Here is a 25,477-nt window from a genome sequence, read left to right as displayed (position 1 = left end):
ATTATACAACTATGGTTAAACAACAATTTTTATTTTGCAATATTGTAATGTTATTTCTTTAAGAGGTAAATTTGATTAATGTAAAAACATCAATAGTAATTGTGGAACTATTACTCTTCTTTGTATATTAAATGTGTTCATATTTTCCAGGTATATAAATATTTAACNTATATATATATATAAAGAATAGAAATGAAAATAGTAATAACAATAGAAGATAGAATAAACAGAGCAATAATTAAGTCAGAAACTCCTTCCAGCTGAAGTATTTGGAATTACTTCTTTTGAGGTCTTGTAAGGTTGGAGGCTGTCAGGTATGCGAGGGTGTGTAGTGAATCATAGCTGATGCCTGCTGTGTTTTCTCTTGACTTGTACCAGACAAGTTGAAGAGGTACTAGGCAGTTCCCTGCATTTGTCCTTGGGCAGGCTACAGGATCCATGACCACACCGGGGTCATATTCTCTCCAGAAACTTTGTATACACACCCAGGGTCATGGCTATGTTAGAGCCACTGAATCCCTTGCCAGCTGAGCAGTGGCTGATACCTGGGCATGGGGACTGGCATGAACTTGCTCCGCAGGCCCTCATTCTGCACGCCATGGGGCCTGGCCAACTGGGGGTTACAGCAAGTCCTTCTCACCTACTCATATTCAGAGGCATATGGAGGCAGGCATATATTCAACCCAGAGGTCTACCATCTGTGAGCCTAAGGACCCTCAACTGACCAAGTCAGGGTGTCCCTTGAATGACTCTGAGTTGGAGCAGCAAGCAAACGCTGAGGCCTGCACTAGGGGAGAATGCAGGACCCAAGGAATTGTGAGCAGAAACTCTCAGACCTTGTTCCCTGGCAAAACCACAAAGAACTGGCCTCACCCCTTATTACAGACGGTGAGACCATCAACCGCTGTGCCCTCCTCTCCCTTACCCATCATGGCTGTGCCCCACACTGCTGAACCTCTCATAAGGTTTGTCTCACACATGGCCCAAGCCACATGTGTCCTGTAGCCAGCTCCTTCCTGGTCAGTGTAGCTGGGCTGCCGTGAGATTGGTTCAGGTCTTCGGGGGGCCCCCAAAGAAGTTTAATACCTAACTATAGGGCCTTGGACAGCTCCTTCTTAGTACTCTGAGAGTTTGTTGAGCAATGTTATGAATTTCTTCTCTAAAGCTAGTTTGTTGTGCAGGAGGAGCCACATTGGGATCAAATCACCAAATTGTATTTAAATCTTGTAAAAACCACTGATTTCTCCTGCACTTAGGATGCCAGGCTGCGGTTGTTACCGGGATTGCTTGCATCCTCTGGTTTACCTACCTATACTTGTGACATAGGATTTCCCACCCCAGCTGGGGAGCCGTCAGGACGAATTGCTTCAGACTTGGTCCTGATTTCCCTTTCTGATTCTCCATGCTATTTCTTGACACTTCTGTTTTTGTTCCCAGAGTTCTTCCTCTCTTTCTGTCCTCAGAATATATCTTCTTTTTGTTGTCCTGATTCGTCTCCCTCAGGGACATGGGGAGGGTACTTTTGCTCTGCCATCTTGCCCTGCTGTCTTTCTCCTCAGTAGTTTACACAAGTGTCTCCACAGTGAACACCCTAGCTCCTCTTGTCCCAATTGGACATGTGGCTAAAATTAAGTTAGAGAAGTTAAAAAAAATGTACAGTTTACCTGTGAGTTACCAAGTGTGATGTACTAGTCCACTTTTTGTCACTCTGACCCAAATACCTGACAAAGAACAGCTTAGAGGAGGAAATGTCCATTGTGGCTCCTGGTTTCAGAAGTTCAGTCCATGGCTGCCTGGCTGCATTGCTGTGGGCTTGAGGTGAGGCAAACATCATGGTGGATGGGTGAGGTCCAGGCAGGTGGCTTAGCTGATGGCAGCTGGAAAGCAGAGAGGGACAGTGAGGAGCCAGGGACAAAATATAACCCAAAGAGGATGTCCCCAGTGACTTGCTCCCTCCAGTCACTCCCCACCTGTCCACAGTTGACTACTCCACCAGCAATCTACACTTAAATCATTAATCATCAAAGGGATTAATCACCTGGTTAATAGAACCCACTGTTGGAGAGTCTCCTCATAGTCTAATCATGACACCTCTGGACATTGCTACATTGCTCAATGTGAGTTTTTTTTTTTTTTCCGGAGGGGAGGTGGTGTACCTCACATCCAAACCCTAACAAACAAATGAGTTTGGGAATTTGTTAAAGACATGTTAAGCATTTGTCATCATATGATTTATTGTCTTTTTTGATTTTTTTTATGTGAGATTTCTGGAGTAATGGGTCTCATGAGGTTAAACTGTTTTTGTAACCCTGGAAAATACCCTAATTAGTTATGGCAAATTCACTTACCCACCCCCAATTTTGTTTAACATTAGTTTATTGAAGAACTTTGCATCTGTTTGCACTGCTGAGCTTGCATCCTGCTGTTTACTGTGGTATAGACAGACAGGGGTCCACTAGCCCTGTGCCTTTACTCTTCTCTAAAATGGTGGTTACAAAATAAGCATGTCTGGCCCCTTGGAAGCTTGGTAAAATTGACTTTCTCAGCTTCATTTCTTTTGGGGGTGGTTTTGCACATCTCCTGGTCATGAGGCCATAACTCTATCTATTCTATTTCTCACCAGGAACTGTAACTGGCTCTAGACTTCAAGTAACAAATGTCAAATCTGTGCCTTTCTTGAGGATGCACTTTATGTCCTGAAAACTTCTGCCTACTGAGAGCCCAAACTCAGAAATGTCATAGCATCTACTCTGCGCACAATCTTGCATTTCTTTTTTTGTTTCTGCTTAAAATGATGTTGCCTTTGTATTCGAGGAGGGCATTGTCCTTCTAAATTTCTTGTTTTATATTTTACCCACCTTTGATAAGTTGTTGGGACCAAAGGTGTTATCAAAATGTGAACTGGTTTCACATGTTTAACTAACCACCTGAAAAACTTAGTTTTCTTTTTCAGCTGTTTGCAGCTAGATGGGTCAGTTTCCTGGGGCTGTTGTAATGAAGGACTGCAAACTGGGTGGCTTAATATATATATATCTTGATGTTGTATTTCTATCTTCCATATATAGAAATACAACATCAAGGTATGTGCAGGACCATGCTCCCTCTGGAAGCTTTGGGGAAGAATACTTCCTTGTGTTTTCCTAGCTTCTGGTACTTTGCTGGTGATTCTTTGCCCTTCTTGGTTTACAGCTGCTGAACCCAAATCTGCCTCTGATGTCAAGTGGTGTTCTCTCTGGGTTGTCTCCTCTTCCTACAATGATTCCAATCATGCTGGATCGTGGGTCTACCTAATGACCTCATTTTACTTTAATGCAAAGACCTTATTTCTAAATAAGGTCATGTTTGCAAGTACTGGTTGTTAGAATTTCAGCATATCTGCATGGGAGACAAAATTCAACCTACAATACTGGATATACACTGCCATCAATTCCATATTGAATTTAATATTCAATGTTACATATAATCATGTATGTGTATATGTCAATATTCAACTTACATGCGTCCTTAAACACACACACACACACACACACACACAGAGACAGACAGAGAGAGAAAAAGATGGCTAGGCATGAATTTGTGAGTTTCTCATTGTTCCATCTCAGATTCTGACATCTAAATGTTCAACAACCCTGGCCTTCATTCTTTAATTCTACATAGTATTCTCCCTTGGTTTGAATTCAAACTATAATTCTGATTGATTACGCTAATGAAAGGAAGTCAGCAAAAAGGTCTCAAGTTTCTTATCCTAATAGCAACAAAGTTCTTTAATAAGAACAATCTATCTGCACAATTTCTAAATAATATAAAGAAAAATAGTATGGGATTATTTTGGATCAGTCAGATTCTACCTTCTTAGGTTTTATGGACATTTATAGTTTTAAAAACTAAAGTGTTTGGAACTGATTGAAGAAAGAATAGCAGTAAAAATCCCCTTGCAGTGATATGTCAAAGATTTCTAGTGAACTAACTAATCAGAGAATATAGTCCTTGTAGTATAAATATAAGACATACTTAGAAAGTCAAGGGTCAAGTGTTTCCCCTCATATGTGAAAGCTACAGAGAAAAATAACAAAAGAGGGTCTCTCAAAAATAGAAGTGGGAGGAGAGTAGAGGCCAGGGCCTAAGAGGGAGGGATGGGGAGAGAAAGGAGAAGTGGGGAGGGCAGTGGACAGAATCATGCTGTGTACATGTATGAATACATCACAACACCTTCCAATTCTATATATAACTATAACTGTAAAATAAATAAAAGGAAGACCAACAGATTAGCAGAAGAGGATTGGGGGAAGAAGGAGGGGAGTGGAAAGGGAAAGTACTGGGGACTGAAATGGAGCTAACAGTTATATGAAAAAAAATTTCCCATTAAACTAACAGATCAGAGAATATAGTCCCTCTAGTCCAACAAACAAACAAGCAAACAAAAAATGAAATGACTGGGAAGCAAGACTATTGAAATTCATGGTGAATGACCTACAAATGCTTTATGGAATATTATAATAAAACATATCAGTTGCTTCTGAATTAAAGATTATGCAACATCAACAAGTAAGTATAGAATGACTATTATTTCCAAGATTCATGTATTGAGATTTTGGGTAAAACATGATACTCATTTAGGCATAGGACCAGTGTTAAGAGCTTGTTAGAGGGAATACAAAAGAAATGTGCAAATTTCCTCAATGATTAGCAAACAAATACATTATTTTTATGTTGTTATTTATGTCTCAACCATTGGTCTGTTGATTGGACCAATAAATGTTAATTTTATTAGTGATAGATAAAACATCAAAATCAACAATTATTAAACTATATTAATGCTCCTTATTTGCTCTTCATGCTATTTTGTGGGTGTTTTCAATATCTCTTTTGTGTGCTAAGAGTACAAGTCTTCCCAGAGGACAATACCCTCTGCCATTATCTTCTGAATATATGAGTCAACAAAGAAGCAGTGGCCTCTTTCAAATTATCATTGATAGATGCTAGTCAATTTACTTTCATTTTTTAACCATGACAAAAGTGCTATTTCTCTGCCTCACCTGCTGGACCATGCCAGCTGGATAGGTACCAAATCTCTAAAAGTACCAATTAAAATAAAAATAGCTAAATCTGGAACAAGTATCAAAGTGTAGCTTTGGAACAGTGTGATAATGTATAAGTGATCATTATCAACACCTGCAGTCCGCTTTGCTTATGATGACTCATTGACAATAGTCTAATGGTAGCACAAAGGGCTAAAAGGGGAAAATAGAAAACTTCAACTTTCTTAGTGATAATTAAACTAATTTTTTTATCATTTTAAAAAATAAGTTCACTCAACTATATGGATATCAAGCTGCATCAGTATGTCTGTCTTCAAGTTTTTCCATTTTCCAACTGCATTTCAACTGAAATACTGTCTGTCTGTAATGGGGGAAAGCCTTTCAAATTATCCAATTGCTTATTAAGTCAACCTTCATGAAGAGATATGTCAGCAGATGGGGTAGAGAGAGAAGATGGGAGGGGAGGGGAGGGGGGATAGTAGAGGACAGGAAAGGTAGCAGAATACAACAGTCACTAGTATGGCATTATGTAAAAACGTGGATGTGTAACGGATGTGATTCTGCAATCTGTATACGGGGTAAAAATGGGAGTTCATAACCCACTTGAATCAAATGTATGTATGAAATATGATATGTCAAGAGCTTTGTAATGTTTTGAACAACCAATTAAAAAAAATGAAGAGATATGTCTAACTGAGGACTGCAGAGAACCACTCTCAACCGCCATTGCAAAGGTGAACCCTAATCGTGGTGACTTCTGTGGTCTGGTTCATGCACCTCCTTCTCTTGGTCATCATTATGACCAAGACACCTGACAAGAATGACTTAGAGTAGAAAGGCTTTATTTAGGCTCATAGTTTCAGAGGCTTAATCCTTGGTTGGCCGACTCCCTTGCTCTGGGTATGAAGGGAGACAGAACATCATGGCAGAAGGGTGTGGATGGAGAAAGCTGCTCATCTGTGACAGGAACCAGGGAGTGAAAAAGAAGAGCTAGGGGAACAAGATAAAATCTCCAGGGTACAGTCCTACAGACCAGCTTCCTCTAGCTCCACCCCACTTTCATTTACCAACCACGAAGTGTTAGAGTCTGTAAACAAGTCAAAATAACACCTGGCATTTTGTCAGGGGAATGTTAAAGTTCGTAAACAAGTCTGGATGGTGCCTGGCAAAATGCCAGAGGGAGTGGTTTGAGAAGTAACAAAAGCGAGCCATTAGGTGTAGAGATTCCTGATTGGTTGACTGATGTATCTAGTTTATGCTAATTAGATAAGCTGTGTGGAATGTATAAATACTGCTCCTGTCCTGCAATAAACGGCTCCCACTCCTGCTGTATCAACGTACACAAGTTATTCGTCACCCCCCCCTGATTATTCTGCTGCAGCCGGACTGCGGCAACGAAGTCCTTTCAAATTATTAATCCATCAAATAAATCAATCCATGGATTAGTTTAGAGTTCTCATAATCTAAACATTTCACCTCCAAACATTCTTGCATTAGCACAGGGTCTTGGGGGGACATTTCACATGCAAATCATAGCAAGCTGTCATGTACATTGTTCTGTTTCTGGAAACCGATGTCTGAAGAAATAGAGTTATCTTCCACTCTGTTTATACTCAACAGGCCATTGTGTCACAGGGATAGGATAATTGAGTAAAGATTATGGTTTAGAAAAAGAATCTGGAAGGAACAGAGCAGTAGGTGGTGGCAGAAATCCTATAGGTCAGGCATTATGAAGGCCATGGGTTTGGAATTTTCAGAATTAGACCAGTCTGTTCTTTTGGTGGAAAACCCATGTCCATTAGGCATTAAAGCCTTGTTTCTTCTTCTGCCATGTTCTTCACTTTCAATTTTCTTACTTAGGCATATTGGAAATGGTATTAGAAAACAGGTCCTGTAAGATATGTATAGCCCATTTCCTGCTTATGCAAGGGTTTCAAATGTAGCTTATGTCCCCCAAATTCAAGACTTTTGGGGTTGAGGCTCATGATTTCTTCAGCAATACAATTTTTTTCAAAAGCTTAGTTCTGTTTACTTAGGGTTCCCTATACAATGACCACCAATGTTCTTTCCAGTCTTGTTTGCTTCCAAAACCCCACAACTTCCATTCTTGATGGAATTATGGTGTCCATAAGACCATCTGGAATAAACAGGTAGAAAGACCACATCTTAATTTGATCTGTAACCTGAATTAGAAGTTTGATTAGAATTTGGTGGTGGGGTTTGTTTGTTTGTGTATTTTTTTTGGGAGGGGGCCATATTTTAAAATGCCAACTCTTAGAACAGATTTACAAACAGCTTTTCCAAACCTGTTTCTGGATTTTTTCAATTGTTCCTGTTATTAATGCTAGTAAAACCTCCCAATTCTTTCTAACTTTATCTTGCCAAAATTATCAACAGCAATCAACATGCACTAAGATTTTTTTTTCCCACACAAGAGCTACTTTCTCAATAGATAGGAATTTGCCTCTCAATTTACACCGGGTAGCAGTATATCAGATGAATTGGTACCAAACAACTTGAATTTCCACAGTTTCCAGACTTTGATGTCAGTCTCACTACTTGTCAGTGCCTGCATTATTTGAGAAATCAATCTTTGTTTTGTTTTGTTTTGTTTTTAAACAATTTCTCAAAGTCCAGGAGAGTAACACTTTTAAAATGTACTATTTTCTTATGTTACAATCTGAGGTGAGTTCAGAAGCAATCTTGAGACGATTTCTAGACATTTGACTCAGGAATTTAGTTCTTTACTTCTGGTCACAGAGGGGCAAAAGGAACATGAAGATTCCTTGGAACACTGTAGGTCAAGCCCAGTGTTAGTGTGGTCATTTGTGACTCTTCACATTGGTATAACACAGTCATCTGGCCCCTCATTGATGTCAGTGAAACTCTTCTTCTTTGGCTAGAAAATCGTGTGGCAATCTCATAACTACTAAAAACCTCAAAGTATTTTTATTGTAATGATTAATTTGAATTGGACCAGTATTTTGCATTTATTCTCAAAGGATATTTTCATGGATATAAAATTCTAGTATGGTAATTATTTCCTTCCAGTAAATTCAAGCCATCATCCACTGATATCTGCCCTCTATTGTAACTGTTGAACAGGCAACCATCAATGTAACTATTGTCTTTTAAGATACCTATCAACCCCTTCTTGGTTTCAAAAATTCATTTCAACATTTTCTTCCCCAGTTTTATTGTCTTATTTTTAAAAACTTGATAGTTTTACTACGTTGTAAAGTCAAATAGTCATACTGATTTTTCTAGGCAAACTTAATTTATGAAATCAAGTAGTCAACTGAGAAGTTTCTTTATAAAATATTCCAATTAATAAATCAAGAAAGAAAGAATTATAGCCATTTTACAACTCCTGGTTTGAATGAATCTAAGTAATGATTAATTTCAGTCTCCAGTTTTCTATGACAATTCAATCCAATCACCAGTGGATTACAACAACATTTTTATTTCTCTCATAATTTTATGAGCAAGGAATTCAGGAAGGACGTGGCTGGGCATTTCTCACTTGGACTCTGTCAGTTCCAAGCAAAGTTTAGCTAAAGCAGTAGTGATCTGAGGACTCAGGTGGAATGAATGTTTAGTTCCCTCATATAGCTGAAAGTTGACAACTGAAAGCTCTTACCTGGGAGCTTTTCTGAGACTTTTCTAGAAAATCTACAACTGGATTCTTCAGTATGACGGTATCAAAATACTCGTTCTTGTTACACAGCAGCTGACTTCCCTTAGAGAAAGATGGCTGACTCCAGAATCAGTTGGATTTTGGGCTGGAAGACTGTACTAGAAATCTCTATCCTGTAAATAGTAGGATGTTAAGCAATATCCCTATCCAGGCACTAGATGGAAAGAAGTACTACGCTCCCAGTTGTGACAACCAATATCCAGACATTACCATAAGTCCCTAGGAAATATGGAATGTAAGGTTAGGTTGCCCTTGGTAGGGAATGGTTGCCCAGGAGTGAGAATCCAAAAGAGAAAGCCAGGTGTAAATTGTGTGATTTGTGTGTTTGTTTTTCTGATTGGCTTGAAAAATATCACAGCCTTACATCTGCTAGATTCTACCGGAAACAAGCTGAGATTCAAAGGAGAAACAAAGATATCCCATATCCTAATGATGGATATGTCAAAACTTTTCAACACCTTTTAAAATAATTACAGAAAAGTAATTTGAAATGCACAGGAAAATACAAAGATTTAATAAACAAAACATAGGGCTTTAATAATGAACAGAATCCAACCAATCTACTACCGCACTCTGGCTGGGCACAAATCACGAGCCACTGAAGCAGGAACAAACTTTATTTTTGAACTGCAGGAAAACACTTCACACAGCTCCCGGGGAATCCTCCCTAACGCCTTGTGGCTGGTCCAGGAACCCCCAGCCGGAAATATATCTCCCGGAAATCCCTCCTCCTGCACTTCCCCAACCAATGGGAACTCTCGGGGAATCCCCGGAAATCCCCATGAGAACTCTAAAATAGTGCGAGAACTCAAAAGTAGCGGCAGAGGCAGATAGTAATGCCTCGACTGTCAATCAATACTGTTGGCAAAATGCCAGGGGCCATACAGACTCGGCTGTGGCTCTCAGCAATCTACATGGAATAAAGTCTGTTAAAAGACCTAGTTTGTCCAGTAAATAAAATTCGAGTCCTAAAAAGATGAAGCACTACCAAACGAGAGAGACTGGAGAGACTCATCAACCATTGCCACACATATATCCTATTTAAATTCTGACTTAAGCAATGTTAAAAATTTGGAGATGATTCATAAATTGAATACTGACTGGATATTTCATATTAAGAAATTATTGTTAAATGTTTATCTGTGATAATAATATTATGGTATTATTTCAAAAAAGATTCTTTATACGTTAGAAGCATATCCCAAAATAGTTGAGGTTGAAACAATATGATATCCTGCATTTTCTTTAAAATAAAAAAGGGTTGCATTAAGAGAATAAATCCTTTCTAGTTCTTATAAATCAAATGACTTTATGCACCATCACTTGTAGAATTTAGAAATGGTCACACCCTGACTTAATTTTAATGCAATTAATTTTCCCAAATTTTAAGGGAATTTATATTTTTTACAGTAAAGTCTCAACATTATTTTTAAAATTTTAGAATTTAACTCAAATTATACAATATGTACTCAAAAATTTTTGGAAATGCAAGAATATTTGAACTAAAAATAACAACAAAACTAATATTAAATACTATTTTTTGTACCTCCTTTTGGTCACATTTTTATTCATAAAGTTGATGCTAACATAACTAGAGTAACACTGTACATACCAAATTTTTAGTCAACATTATATGAGATAATATAAAGAATTATTTAAAATTATTCAATAATTCTCTCTTGGTAAAATTTTAGACTTTTATTCTCATAGGTCTTGAACAAGATGAGATAATTCCATTTTTCTGAACATTTAAGAAATATTATAAAAGGAGACTTATTTTCCCCCATATATACCCACTACCTATAGGTAGCATAGATGTTAAAACAAGTTTTTAAAACTCAATTCATTTATTTTAGAAGTTTCCAGTTGTTTCCCTTGAATTTTCTAGATGCAACTTCTTAATTTTTCTATCTTCCAACTGATTAAATCTGTCACTTCTGTTTCTTTTTTCTTTTTCTTTTTTTTGTGTGTGTGCTGTCAAAATTCCCAAATTTTATTGTTAAATAATAATGGTACTGGAAAACTGAAATTAAAATATAATTTAAAAGTTAAGGTTTAAAAGCATATTCTCCAAAATGTTTTTATCAGCATCAGATGATGTAAGTTCAGTGTTTTCAAACTGAAGATGTCATTTCAGGATTTTTCAGTTCTTGGGGGATACAGACTGACAAGTCCGGCCTGGCAGTGAGTCACAACGGTCTATTATAGACGGGGACCCATCTCAGTCATGATATTTGGGTCAATTCCTGGAGAATTTGAGATCGATCCTCAAAACTGGCTTTTTAAGTTCAAGAAAGTCACTGGGGGCTGTTCCTAAGAAGGGTGGAAATGACACCAGAAGTGGAGAGCTAAGATGAATTCAGGACTGGACCCAAAGCCTTCAGGATATTGGAAGTTTTGTCATCCCCAAACACAACCCCAACCAAGATTTATGAGTGATGGACATTTGAAAACAGTTTCTAATCCTTAGATCACAAAACTCAGCTAATCACTAAATAATTTATAAACTCCATAGAAGCACAGCTATGACTCACCAATTACCTATTCTGGACATCGAGGTCAGTAGCCAGCCATGGGCACAAATAATAGAAACAGATGGCACTTTTGTACCTCATTAAAGGCAAAAGAACATAGTCATATAAATCCTAATATTTTCTTTTGTTAGTCAAAGAAATGCTTTCATAACAGTGAAAAAAATCAGTCAGTCTGACTAGCTATTTTTGACTGCCAGATATTTGATAAATTGTATACCGAACAAAGTACCATTTTGAAATTGTCTTTGTCTTATAGAAAACAGAAGCTAAAAGCAGAAAGTATAAAAGCTGTTACACCTACTCTGGCTCTATTAAATGTTAGAAAAACTGAACCAGAAAACAATTACATACATTATCTCTTTTGGAAAATCTGGGTCTGGTCTATATTAATGTGTGATTTCTCAGTCTTCCTAATTTTTTTCTTTTATATTATGTCCTACTAGCTAAAGCCAGGAAGAAAAAAAGTACTAGGCTGAATATGAAGGCTTTTTAAATCAGGAAACTGCCAGACATGGAGGTACCTGCCTAGGGTCTATATGAGGATGACCAGCAATTTCATTTAAAGGGGATTCAAACATTCAATGTCTGATTGGATCTTATGACCTCTAATATTACATCCATTGCCAGGGACCTTTAAGTCTAAAATCATAAAGTAAGATTTCTCGATGTCCTATCATATCCCAGTTATCTATAAATTACAAAAATAAGAAATTACCTGAAAACTCATTGATATAAAACAACACTTTTATTATGCTCATTCATTCTGTGGACCTGGCTTACATCTTCTGCTCCACGATTTCTGAGGTCTCCGTGAAACAAACAAACAAACAAAACACAAATAATAGTCCATTATCATTATGAAATGGAATAGAAGCCCAAACTGAGAAAATAATTAAGGAAACCCCCCAAATCCAAAACAGAGAACCAAGGCATGTATAATTATTTTCTTTTACCTAAAATTTTTAAAATTCTTTACAAAAAATCCTCTCAGATAAAGGGAGGACCATGAAATTGTAGGAATTCTGGAACACCCTTATAATGGAAATACTACATATCAAATACTACATATCACAGGATAAAGTACAGATTTACAGAAAATGCACAGTCATACATAAATACATCAATAAAAAAATACAGAATAGTATTTTCTAACAAAGTTTGAAAAAAGAACACAAGGTTGACCAAAAAAATAGAATGAAGGGAAAAATTATAATGATAAAAGCAGAAATTAATGAGGTAGAAATCAGATAAACAGTAGAAATAATAATAGTGGTTCCTGAAAATATTCAACCACAACAACAAAAAAATAGCTAATTTAATTGTTTTTTAAAGGCAAGCACAAATGTAGAAGTAACAAGCTAGAAATAACCATTGAGAGACACTTCTGAGCACACACAAATACATACACACATGCAAGTCTGTATTACTAGTATTTTTTTTTTTACAAATCAAAGCAAATATTTTTTAAAATCAAGATAAATGTGCAATTTTCCATGAAAATGTAATCTTAAACAATTGGCCATAGCAAAAATGGTGATTATAGAGGAATTTCCAAAGCAGACCTAGAAAAACAGTTATTAAAGCACTGTCATATAAAAGTACCATTCCCAGGTAATTTCACAGAAAAATTCTACAAAGACTGGTAAGTAGGTCCACAAAGGCTTGTGATGCTAATACTGTTAATATTAATGTTCATTTTTAATTGTTTCAGAGTATTGGCAATAGCACTCTTCATTCTCTTTCCATAGTCCTTTTTCTCCTGCACTAAGTTTCTTTTCTTGATTTTGTTTCTGATTTTTACATAACCAACAAGCTATTTTCCATTGATGGCAACAATGATTGGGATTTGATGTTATGGTTTCATGCAAGGCCTGGCAAGCTATTTTTGTAAAAGGCCAGATGGTAAATATTTTAGGCTCAGAGACCATATGGTCTCTGTTGCTACTACTCTACTCTGCCATGGTAGTGCTATTTTGATCTTTTTAGATGGTGTGTTAGTCAGATTTTTATCACTGTGACCAAAGTGCCTGGCAAGAACAACTTAGAGGAAGAGTTTATTTGGGACTCAGAGTTTCTAAGCTCTCAGCCTTGGTCAGCCAACTCCATGGCTCTGGGCCAGAGGTGAGGTAGCACAGCATGGTGGAAGAGTATGGAAGAGGAACACGGCTCAGCTCATGGCAGCCAGCAAGTACAAAGAGATAATGGGGCCAGGGAAAAGATGCCCTTCTAGGGCATGACCCCAGAGACCTATTCCTCCAACTAGTTCCCACCTTCCAGTAGTCCATTCAACTAGCAATGGATTAATCCATGAGGAGAGAGACCTCCTGCTCCAATCATTCCCTAAAAGCCCCACCTCTGAACCTTGAGGCACTGAGCTGTGTTTTCAACACATCAGCTTTTAGGGGAGTATTTTGGATTTAGTGATGACACATAGCTACTCAAAGTACCATCAACAATGTATCTCATAAACAACAAAAATATGTTTCTCAAAGTTTCGAATGCTGGAGAGCCCAAGGTCAAGGTGCCTACTGAGGGCCCACTTTCTAGTACACAGATGACGGCTTCTCCCTGGGTCCTCACCTGGTAGAAGGGGTATCTCCCATCAGCCTCTTTCTCAAGGTTATTGATTGTCCTCAGCAAGGCACCACCTCCCTGAGCTAATCACCTCCCAGAGGCCCCACTTCCCCAAACCATCACTTTGGGGGTTAGGATTTCAACGTATGGATTGGGTCGGGGTGAGGGGGGATACAAACATTCAGATAATAATAATCAAAAGCAACCACAGACAATGTGTAGATGAACAAGCATGGCTAGGGCCAATAACACTAAGTATAGCTATTACAATTTTAATTTCTTATGTACATGTCCCACAATACTATTTTTATTCACTTTCAACTGTATTAAAGTGTTAAATCTTTTATTTGTGTGTCTTTCAAAAATAGCAGTGGTAGCCAAACACCATGGCACACGCCTGTAATCCCAGCCCCTTGGGAGGCTGAGTCAGGAGAATAGCAAGTTCAAAGCCAGCCTCAGCAAAGGCAGGCCCTAAACAACTCAGTGAGACCCAGTCTCTAAATAAAATACAAAATAGGGCTGGGGATGTGGCTCAGTGGGTGAGTGCCCCTGAGTTCAATTCCCAGTACCAAAAAAAAAGAAAGAAAGAAAAAATAGACAGTTGGCCCATGGACCCACTAGTCGCCGACCCCTGATCTCACTATTTGGTGATCACTGTTGGTAGGTGATAGACTTCTATTCCCTGTTAGTGGAGAGACAGGAGAATCTAGCTTTCAGACATTTTATTTTTTATGTATTTTGATCTCAAATTGATTTTAATTGTCTGTACTCGTTGGAAAGAATACCTTTCTCATGTGTGGAGCGATGTGATTTTTTATGTTGGTGTTTACTTTCAACCTGTGGCTGAATTTTACAGTGGAAATTGTTCTGGCCTGCATCTGTTCTTTGTCTCTACTTAAGCAATGGGCTTACCTTCCTACCTCTGGAAGTTTTTCATAAATTATATTATTTTATCTCTTAAATGAAAAAAAAAACTCTATTGGGATTGGTTTGTAGAGATAAATAAACATATAAATAAAACATTCCTAAAATTCTGAGAAAATAAGAGAATTAAATTTCTAATATTTTTAATTATTAGAAGGTAGACTTAAAGCTAGACTTTAAGAAATATTAATGATTTACAGAAATTGCTGGCACAGAAAAACTTTGACAAATGAGAATACACACACACACACACACAACCTTGCAAAATAAGAAAACATTTATAAAATTATAAAATGAATGAAATCAAATTTTAAAAAGTAAATAAAAAGAATAAAAATTGGGAATATGAAAAAATTAAGAATAAAAGATTAAAATACTTTAATGAGAAAGAGCTTGTTTCTGCTGAGGTGGTCAAAACCATATGCAAAGATGGATTTTCATTTCTTATATTTATTTTGGGGCTCTGCCCCTTGGGCCAGAGGTTAGAGTTGTTAATTTAATGTCTTTGTGTCCCTCACCCCACCACTCATTGAGGCCAGGAGCTAAAGCTGATCCTAGCAGCTATCAGCTTCCTGTCTCCCTGGATATGGTGGAACAGAGCAGGGTGCTGACATGAGGCGTGCTCCAGTAGTTGGGTTACTGCAGAGATATCAATTGGAAGTTCCAGTATTTGGGTGTTGCTCTTGGCTGACATTTGGAACTCTCTTGGTGGGCATTTGAGATTTGATTCACACCTCCTTTTGCTAGGGAGATGCTAATCTCTGTTGGATGTCTGTATCTCAGGGGCCTTCCATAAATTCTGCTTTTAGGGTATAGAGTCTAAACCCCACAGGTTTCACATTCACCAGCCGCTCTTGTCTGGCCATTATTGGCATCTTCCCAAGAGTGTTTATGGAACACCAGCAGCAAAAGGAGCCATGTTGCCTTAGTATCCAGAGCCTGGATGCCCAGGCACAATCCTCTTTGCACCCATTTCAGTCAAACTGGTCCAGGCACACTCTGGGGACCACAGAAGGTGACTGCTGGGTCCACTGACAACTTACTTTATGAGTTTCCAATGTTTCAACTCTGCTCACAGGTACATGGTGCTTATAATTGTTCCCACACAATGACCCTGGTTCCTGCCCAACTATCCACTATGGACCTAGAGATTTTGGTTTGCTTTTCACTCAACAACTTCCCCAATTGACTCTGGGTCCATTAAGATCAGACTTCCTCTCTACCCCACTGGTTGCCCCACACCATTTTAACCCCATTTGCTTTCCTCTCTCTCTGTTTGCACTCCCCTCCCCTCAGCAGCCAAGTTGGTGCATCTGTAATATATTACTTCTTATATTATGTTCAAAGTTTCTGACTTTCTGGGTCTCTGTGGTTTCTTTTACTGACTAGCACTGAATTTCAGTTCTTCCCCTTAGTAACCGACTTTGCTGAGGAGCCGTCTTCCCGCTTTTTAAGTCTGAAACTAAGGAATTGCTGAGAAATGTACCCTTTTCCTAATCCATCATCTTCTCTCCCCTGGAAACTAATCTTCATAAAGACTTTGTTAAAAGCACTCAGAAAAGATTGAATCCTCGGCTATTCATATTGCCATGAATGCATTCCATGAACATAATGGAAATGTTGTTGTATTATAGTCACCTTTATTATTCTTCTCCAAGTAGCACTGTTTGATATATTTAATGTTTATCTCGTTAATGAAGGTGTACATGAGTTTATGCTTCTTCTGGAAAACAGGGAATAAAGTAATTAACACAGTAATAAATATGTTTATCTGAATTTAAGATTGTGCCAATGCATACCAATTCAGTTTAGTCAGTAGTGTGCAGTATTTGAATAGGAAAAAGCTTAATAAATTCTAGGATCAGAAATAAGACTAGGGAACCACTCTCACCATTTTTACTCAATATAGTACTAGAAGTTTTAGCCACAGCAATTAGACAAGAGAAAAAAATAGAAAGGAAGAAGTCAAATAGGAAGGGAAGAAGTCAAATTATTCTTGTTTGTAGAGGATATGAGTCAATACATAAAAGCACCTAAAGAGTCCCCCCAAAAGAGTATTAAAAGTGATAAATGAATCCAACAAAACTACAATATGAAAAATCAGCGTACAAAATCAATAGTATTTTTATGGATCAATAATGAACTTGCTGAGAAAAACAATCATGAAAACAATCCCATTCACAATCGCTATAAAACATAAATACTTAGGAATAAAATCAACCAAGGAAGCAAAAGACTTCTACAATAAAAATTACCAAACACTGACAAAAGAAATTAAAGAAGGCACATACAAAAATAGAAAGACCACCAATGTTCACAGATTACAAGAACTGGTATTGTTAAAATGTATTTACTACACAATGTGGTTTAGAAATTCAATAAAATTCTCACCAACATTCATACCATCAGACAGTCAGTTTTCACAGAACTAGAAAAAGGAATCCTAAAATTCATGTGGAATCCCAAAGTACCCAGAAGAACCAAAGATCTTGAGCAAAAAGAGCAAACCTTGAGGCGTCACAGTACCTGATGTTAAGACACTACAGAGCCATAGTAATCAAATAAGCATGGGACTGGCATTTCACAAACTCATAGACCCATAGACCAGACTAGAGATTCCAGAAATAAGCCCACACAGCTACAGCCACTGGTTCTTGACGAAGGTAACTAAAGCACAAAATGAAGAAGGGACAGCCTGTTCAAAAAACAGTTCTTGGAAAATCAACTGCACATACGCAGAAGAATAAGACTAGGTTTCAGCCTCTCACCACTGACATAACCATCTCATAAGGTGTCATAGACCTCAATGTAAGACCTGAAAATTCTAGAAGAAAAATAGGGGAAGCACTTCAAGATTTTGGTACAGCAAATGAGTTTTGGGGATGTAACTCCCCAAAAATTGGAATCAAAAGCAAAGATAGACTCATAGGATTACAAAAACCTAAAAACTTCTACACAGCAAAGGAAACAATCAACTTTACAGTAAATTCGGTGGGGAAGCCATATTTCTAATACATGTAATATTCTTCCAAGGTATTAAAACACACACACACACACACACATACACACACACACACACACACACACACTGAACAATTAGCCTGCAGAATAGGAGAAAATATTTGTACACTATTACTCTGACAAAGAGGTGACATCCAAAATATGTAAAGAGCCCAAGAAACTCAACAACAAAAGCCAATTAATCCAATCGCCAATGAGCAGATTATCTGATTAGGCACTTCTCAAAAGAAAGACAATAAATGGACAATAAGTATACCCCCCAAAAAAAATGCTCAATAGCGTTAGCTATTAGGGAAATGCAGATCAAAACTATAATAAGGTATCATCATCTCATTCCTGTTATAATGGCTACCATCAAAACAAGATGTGAGGGATGGGATTGTGGCTCAGTGGCAGAGCACTTGCCTTGATCCTCAGCACCACATAAAAATAAGTAAATAAAAAAATAAACATATTGTGCCCATCTACAACTAAAACTATATTTTAAAAAAATGATGTGAGAGGATGGGGAGAAAAAAAGAAACCCAAACACTGTTGGTGGAAATGCAAATTAGTACTTCCATTAGGGAGAAGGTATGGCTATTCCTTAACCACTAAAAATAGATCTACCATATGACCCAGTTCTCCCACTTGTGGGTGTATATCCAAACAAAATGAGGTCAGCATACCAAAGAGACCCCTCTGTGTCCATGTTTATTGCCACACTACTCACAATCGTTAAGTCACCTCCTAGGTGCCCGTCAACAGATGAATAGATAAAGAAAATGTAACACAGTGTGACTCACCAGAAAGAATGAAATACCATCATTGGCAGCAAATGGATGGAACTGGAGGACATGATGTTCAGTGAAGTCAGCCAGACATAGAAAGACAGGTGCCACATGAACTGTCTTAAAAAGGAAGCTAGGGAATGTGGACCTTGATGTATAGCATCGATTACTGTAGGTAGGGAGGGGTGGGCAGGGTAGGAAGAGATAAGGAGGTTATATAGCAACAGTGTACCCTGTCTGCATGTGTGGAAAAATCACACCAAGCCCATTAATACATTTAATTAATATGTGTTAGTCAAAATAAAATAATTGCAAAAATTTTTTAAAAATAATATTCAGCATTTTCATATAATCAAGTCATAGAAAGTAAATAACAGGAATCACAAAAACATAAAAACCAAAAGAACTCTTTAAGATATGTCATTCATGCTGTTATTCCAAACAAATTGAGTTGTGTTATAAACAAAGCCTTAACGATAATAGAGTGAATATTTTAAATGAGTTACATAGACAAGACTGCAGTCTACTGTAGCAAAATATTAGGCCTAAATTACTTGCCATTGAAGACCTCTGAAAAGGGCTTGTGTTTGTGGTTTGAATATAAAAAGCTAAGAAATGCTAATCATTTTTCTGGAAATTAAAATCATAAGCTAGTAGATTAATCAGTGTGTCTAGTGATCTTTCACATGTAGAATAGTAGAGATGATGGGAATTTTTAAAGAAGTGCATAGAATTTTTAAAATATTTTCAATACCGAGATTGAAGAAACGAAACATAATGCAGTGTAATTTATCCATACACTAATCTTTATTTAAAAAGAATGCAACTAAGTTAATTATACGATGATGCTAAGTGCAGTAATTTAAATTTTGGTTTCTTAAAAAATAAAGTACCAGTTCAATATACTGAATAATTGTCTTTTAAAGACATATTTTTTAATTGCTAACTTTTCTACTGCTTAGGATTTATACACAACATAATATAGGGACACTGGAGAGACTTTTTTACATTTTTTGTAAAACATGAATATACCAGACTATTGTATCATTCGGTCTAATGACCCTTCTGGTTTCATGTAGAACTATGGCCAACTCACTAAAGGAGTGCAGTATAAAACATTAAAAAAAAAAACATTTAAAAATATGGATATGTACTTAACACTCCAAGTGAAATTAACATTTCCATTCAACTAAAATTTTGCATATTTTAAAGAAAAATCTGATATCTGACACAAGATCTGAGGGATAAAATAGATTTACCTGTTCCTTAAAGATTCCCAGTCTATGACAGGAATGAAGGAAATCACCAGGTTACTCCAAGTGCATGATGCAACTGAGGAGGAAGTCAGCAGCCTGGTACCACTTGAAACTCCATCTGGCGATGCTCAGCTTAGCCTAGAGAATTGCAAAAGGTCGCTCAGAAGAAATGAGCAAGAAACAGAAAGGAAAGGGTGTCATCCTGGACTGTGGGGTTGTCCAGGGAGGAAGCAGTGGGAACTGGGGGGGTTCTGCAGGCGCCACGTGCCCTGTCTCCCTAGGATATCTGCCGCAGTCTGGCTATAATTTTTATTTCACCTTCATAATCGGGATCAATTACCCCAGGACTTATCATAAGTCCTTTTAGAGTAGAAGAGCTGCGTCCCAATAATAAGCCTACTGTTCCTTTGGGAAGAGGTCCTTTCACCCCTGTGGGAATGATTTGAACTCCCATCTCTGGAGTTAGTACTGCTCTGGCGGAGGCGCAGATATCCAACCCTGCGCTCCCTCTGGTTTGTCTGATGAGGGATCTGATGGACAATGTGTCCTGGGCACTACCCTGATGGGGTTGCTGGGTTCCTCCAGTGCTCCGTATATTTGTGGTTCTGGGCCCCGGAGCATTGGGCCAAAAATTGGGCAGATATCCCACTCTCCTCTTGTCTCTCCAGCCCCATCTGACCTCTTCCCCTCCCAGATCACCCAGCCTTGGTTCCACCTCAGGTCCCACTGGCTGTTCCCTGTGCCCCCAAATCTCCAGGTCCCAGGTACTGGCACATCTGTGTGTCCTTCAGATCTTTACCCTTAAATAGTACCTGCTTACCAGAGGCCTTCCCTGGCATGATGTGAAATAAAAACTCTCCCTTTCTTGACCCTTGCCTGTTTTATTTCTCTGTCTAGCACTTATTAGTAGATGACCAATCATTTATTTGGGGGTATATTTGTTTACTCTCTTCTCTCATAGACTTTGAGCAGCTCCATGGTTGACTTATCTCCAGCATGTTAAAGAGTATTACATAAGAACTATGATGGCTTCTCTACACTGTGGCTGAATGAAAGAATGAAAGGGCCTTTCTGTTCACTCTAGGAATGTGCTCAGAGCTGTTTGCTCTCTCTCTGATCTTAATTAGTAGTTAAAAAAAAAAAAGAACTGGGAATGTTGGCTTCAATGCTATCTTCAATTATTGACTATATAGTTCTAAACTCATTGTACTATCACTTTCACACCTAAAATAGCATGAAATATGCAGTTGGTATTCATATTTCCAATTGTCTCTAAGTGTAACTTTTTCTTTCCTATTTTTATGGGTGCATTATAGTTGTACATAATGGTGGGATTTGTTGCTACATATTCATACATGCACACAATGTAGCAATATAATTTGGCCAATATCACTCCCCAATATTCACCCTTTTCTTTCCCTCCTCACTCTCCCTGATCACTTTTTTTTACTAATCTCCTTTCAGTTTTCATAAGACGCTCCCACCCCACCAGCACGCACTTTTTTTTTTTTCCTTAGGTACTGGAGAGGATGTGGAGGAAAAGGAACACTTTTACACTGTTGGTGGGATTGTAAATTACTATAAGCACTATGGAAATCAGTATGGAGGTTCCTCAAAAGACTAGGCATGGAACCAGTCATGACCCAGCCATACCACTACTCCGTATTTATCCTAAAGAATTAAAGTCATCACACTACGGTGATACACACATACCCCTGAGAACAGCCCCACAGCTCACAATAGTCAAACTATGGAACCAGTCTACTTGTCCATCAAATGAATGGATGGATAAAAAAAAATGTGGAATATATATATGCACAGTGGAGCTTTATTCATCCATAAAGAAAAAAAGAAATTATGTCATTTGTAGGAAAATAGATGGAACTTGAGCCCATTATTTTAAGAGAAATAAGCCCACTTCAGAAGTTTGTTATATTCTCTCTAAATGTTACTTTTTACATTTTTTAAAGGAGTATCCATATAAGACCCTCAGGTTCACATTGGTCGATAGGACTTTTAGGTATCTTTTCAACTTTCACCTTCCTCTTTTTCCCCCCTCCATTGAATGGTGTTTTTGTTGCTGCTGCTGCTGTTGTTGTTGTTGTTGTTGAAGAAGGAGGTAGGACATTCGTCTTTGGAGTTGGAAGCAGTTTCTGGATTTCACTGCTTAGAACGCTAGGTGAGCTTTGAGATGCTCCTCTGTTCTCCATATTTCCTATACATTTGCTGTGGGGTTGAGACTCAGGGTTTGCTCAGATTCAGAACCTGGTTATTTCAGCCACAGGGCTTCAGAGAGGGTGAAGTGCTCCTGCATCAGCCAGGACTTACTGTATGCTTACCTTTATTTCTTTTTTTTTTCAAAGGTAGAAATCATTACAGATTCAGTTCATGTTCTTTTGCCCTTCTTAATCCAGTGTGCAATTTTTCTTTATCAGGAGTATATTCTTCTTATGGGTGTTTTTGTGCTTTAATAGACAGTTATATAAACTGCCTCTTTTATATTAACATAATAGTATGTTTACATTATTACATGTGGCATCTGAATTTGTATCTGATACTAAAAATTGTTTTTTCTACTCAACATTTTTCCCTCATTTATTCAACTCTTAACTATTTCATCCCTTTTAATGCAGTATTACACAATATACTGTGGCATGCAATATCCCATAATAAACACATCATGAATAGGTGGCATTTTGCCATTTAATAAACATTGTAACATTTTGTGTGCACCATGCCACACATAGAATCGCTCAGTCCTATAGAGAGATACATCTAAATGTCACTATAACGTGCTGAATTTTTTTTTCCAGAGCCCTGATAACATTTTGAACTCCTACCAGCATTGTTTTTCCAAATCAATACCAATCGTTGGTATTGTCAGAGTTTAAATGTTTGTCAATCTGATATTGGTAAAATAGTTCACCATCTGAGCATCTCCATGTGATCTTTGGCTATTTATGGTCCTTCTGTGAGTGATCTGTTCATATTATTTAGCCACTTTTAACCGAGTTTCAAAAAATTATTTTTCTTATTAACTTATAGGAGTGATTTACTTATTCAGATAAATAATCCTTTGCCAGCTATTGTGTTACAAATATCTTCTCCTGGATTTTAACTTGTCTTTTCATTGTGTTTATATTGTCCCTTGTCAAACAAACATGTTATTTCTGCTTTAAAATTTGTACTTTCGTTGCTTGTTTAAAAAATCAATACCTCCTTTAAACTGTTATTTTGTTCAAATTTCAATTCCATTTTTTTCCCCTGTGGTGTAGTATATAAATCTTTTATTATTTTTTTTTCCATATAGATTGTCCCCAATCTGAAGTCTTTCCTTTCCCCCACTGATTCGCAAGCCTACCGCTGCGGTTGACCAGTTTCCCAGATAATGGTGAGCTGATTTCTGGGATCCTTGTCCTATTCCATCCATCTAATTGTTTATCCTCATATGTAGGCACTATTGACAATTGAGGATAAAGGGTTCATAAAGAGGAAAATTAACCAAGAAAAGACTCTTTGGTAACAGCTTTCTCTATTTTCAACGATCTACCAATAACCATTCCAGTTTTCACAGATTACTTCATCCGTTGTATATCCCAGTGGGTATCCTGGCCAAAATCATGGAATTGCTGCAAGCAAACACATTTTATATTCCCTCTCTCTTGGAAAAATTCCCCACCTAACATCCTTCCCCCCTCCTGGCCCGGCCAGCCCCCTTCCATATTCATGGCTCATGTGAGCTCAGCACATGTCGCAGTTCACCAACTTCTCTGGGTTATTCACGTGGTTTTCTTCCCCCATGACCATTTTTTTTCCCTGTTGCCTTGTGAACTCTGAAATACGTGCCATGACTGAAAAGAGCGATGAACATAATATCACAGACCTGGAAGTCTGCACTGAGGGCGGATCTGGTAAACATTGAACATTCCCGTTCAAATTATACCTTTGTCCAAGAGCAAAGGCACATTTACCTATGTCATTGAAATGCAAAAAGTCTAGCAGAAATGAAGATGACTGTAAATATTTCCTTTCAACTCCTTTTGCATTTATCTATTTGACCTCCTTTCTAGTCTCTGACATTTTTTTGGCCAACCTGGTGCTAATATGTCATCAGGCAAGCCAGCAACAACGTGGAGATCCTATTATAAGAAAAAAAAATTAAAGGCTTTAAAATATTGTTGATTGAAGAACATAGAAAACATCATTTAAAAGCCTTCTAAATTACCATTCCCTTCGTTGCTGCTAAATTTCCCTTTGTCTCATTTCATGCAGCTGGTCTGAATGATGACAAAGTGGTTTGTGATTATGTGGGTGACATTAGGCGCCAGCTGAAATGGACACTAACGGAAGACTCCAGCATCCTGAATTTATAATTCCTGCTACATCTGGCACTGCACCAACTTTACAAATATGCAGCCCCCTTCCCCCTCTTTTTTTTTCCCTGTAAATCCAATGGCCAACGAATGCTGCTATGGCAACAAAAGCTGGAAAAGCCAGGGGGGCCTTGGCTGTAAAGAGAGAGTGTTTAGAGCATCATGGTAACTGGGAGCCTAGCGGCAGACTATCAGGCAACCACACACTGTTACACATCCTGTCTGGAAGCAAACGTTTCCACCAAATTTATTTACCTGTGTTGTTGAATCCCTCGCTGCAAAATTCCAAGAGCTCTTACTGTTATGATGGTTTTCATTTTCAATTATTGTATGGTTCATTCAAATCACACAGGTACATTTCCACCAGTTATAAGATGCTTCCTAAAATAGACTTTTAGAAACTGAACACAGCTGTCAAAATAATGTTATCGTCTTCAAGAATCTGTTTCGAAGATAGTTATTCCAAAGAAATTTAAAAGTTATATTCCTATATTAGCACACTAAGTAGTTCATACCAGTTTAGTAAATCAAATATTCCATACTGCTAGCTTAATAAGATGGGGAGTCATGCATGAAATGACTGTCAGGTTAATGACATAGGGAGCCATGCATGGCATGTATTTGCATATAATAGCACCGAATGTTCCCCTAAATCCTTTAAATTACTCATCAATTCTTAAACAGGCATTTAACTAAATCCTCATTCGGAATCAGGAAGAAAGTTTTTTTTTTGAAGGAAGAAAAAAGTCACCTATGTATTTGAAGTGAAGAGATGGGAGCTAAAGAAAACCTGGAGGATGATTTTTGGTTGGAAATTCTAACCTTGGGGAAAGACTTACAGATCTGCATAAAGAAAGGAGCACATTTCCTCGGCCAGGGGAGAAGCCGCACCAATCTCCAGCCCATCTCCCCACACTCTCTGCATCACGTTCACAGCAAGCACTGATCGGAAGTTTCACTACTAGGCTCAGAAATGAAGATGTATCTCTAAAGCAGCATGGAAAAGTGCAGATTAAATCTAGAATTGTTTATTGTGTGCAAGGTTTTGATGGAACCAATCTGAATGAAATGAACAGGTTTTCTTTCACTTGGCAACCTATGCATTCAAAGTATTAAGGAGCATGTTTATCTCCGAATCCCTGTTTCCTCTGGTTATGTAACCATTTCTACAAACTGAGCATACCGTTTGCAATCAGGCCAGTTATAAACCCCAACTGTTACTCAGAGGAAGTCAGAAAGCACCCGTGTCACAGAAAGGCTATTTTCCCCAGCTGATAGTGATGGCTTAC

The 25,477-nt window shown here is 37.8% G+C and overlaps 1 long non-coding RNA gene across 1 annotated transcript; it reads right to left on the bottom strand.

The window, feature by feature from the left end:
* Positions 1 to 921: 921 nt before the first annotated feature.
* Positions 922 to 20,652, bottom strand: LOC125613605. The gene is made up of 4 exons (XR_007344174.1): positions 20,628 to 20,652; positions 19,819 to 19,953; positions 11,986 to 12,076; positions 922 to 1,877 (listed from the first exon to the last, which is right to left on the bottom strand). It is a non-coding gene; the product is annotated as an uncharacterized LOC125613605 (long non-coding RNA).
* Between the last annotated feature and the right edge of the window lie 4,825 nt (positions 20,653 to 25,477).

This window comes from Marmota marmota, unplaced genomic scaffold (assembly GCF_001458135.2).
Source record: "Marmota marmota marmota unplaced genomic scaffold, marMar, whole genome shotgun sequence".
NCBI lineage: Eukaryota > Metazoa > Chordata > Mammalia > Rodentia > Sciuridae > Marmota > Marmota marmota.
This window is presented reverse-complemented; position numbering and strand designations above follow the sequence as displayed.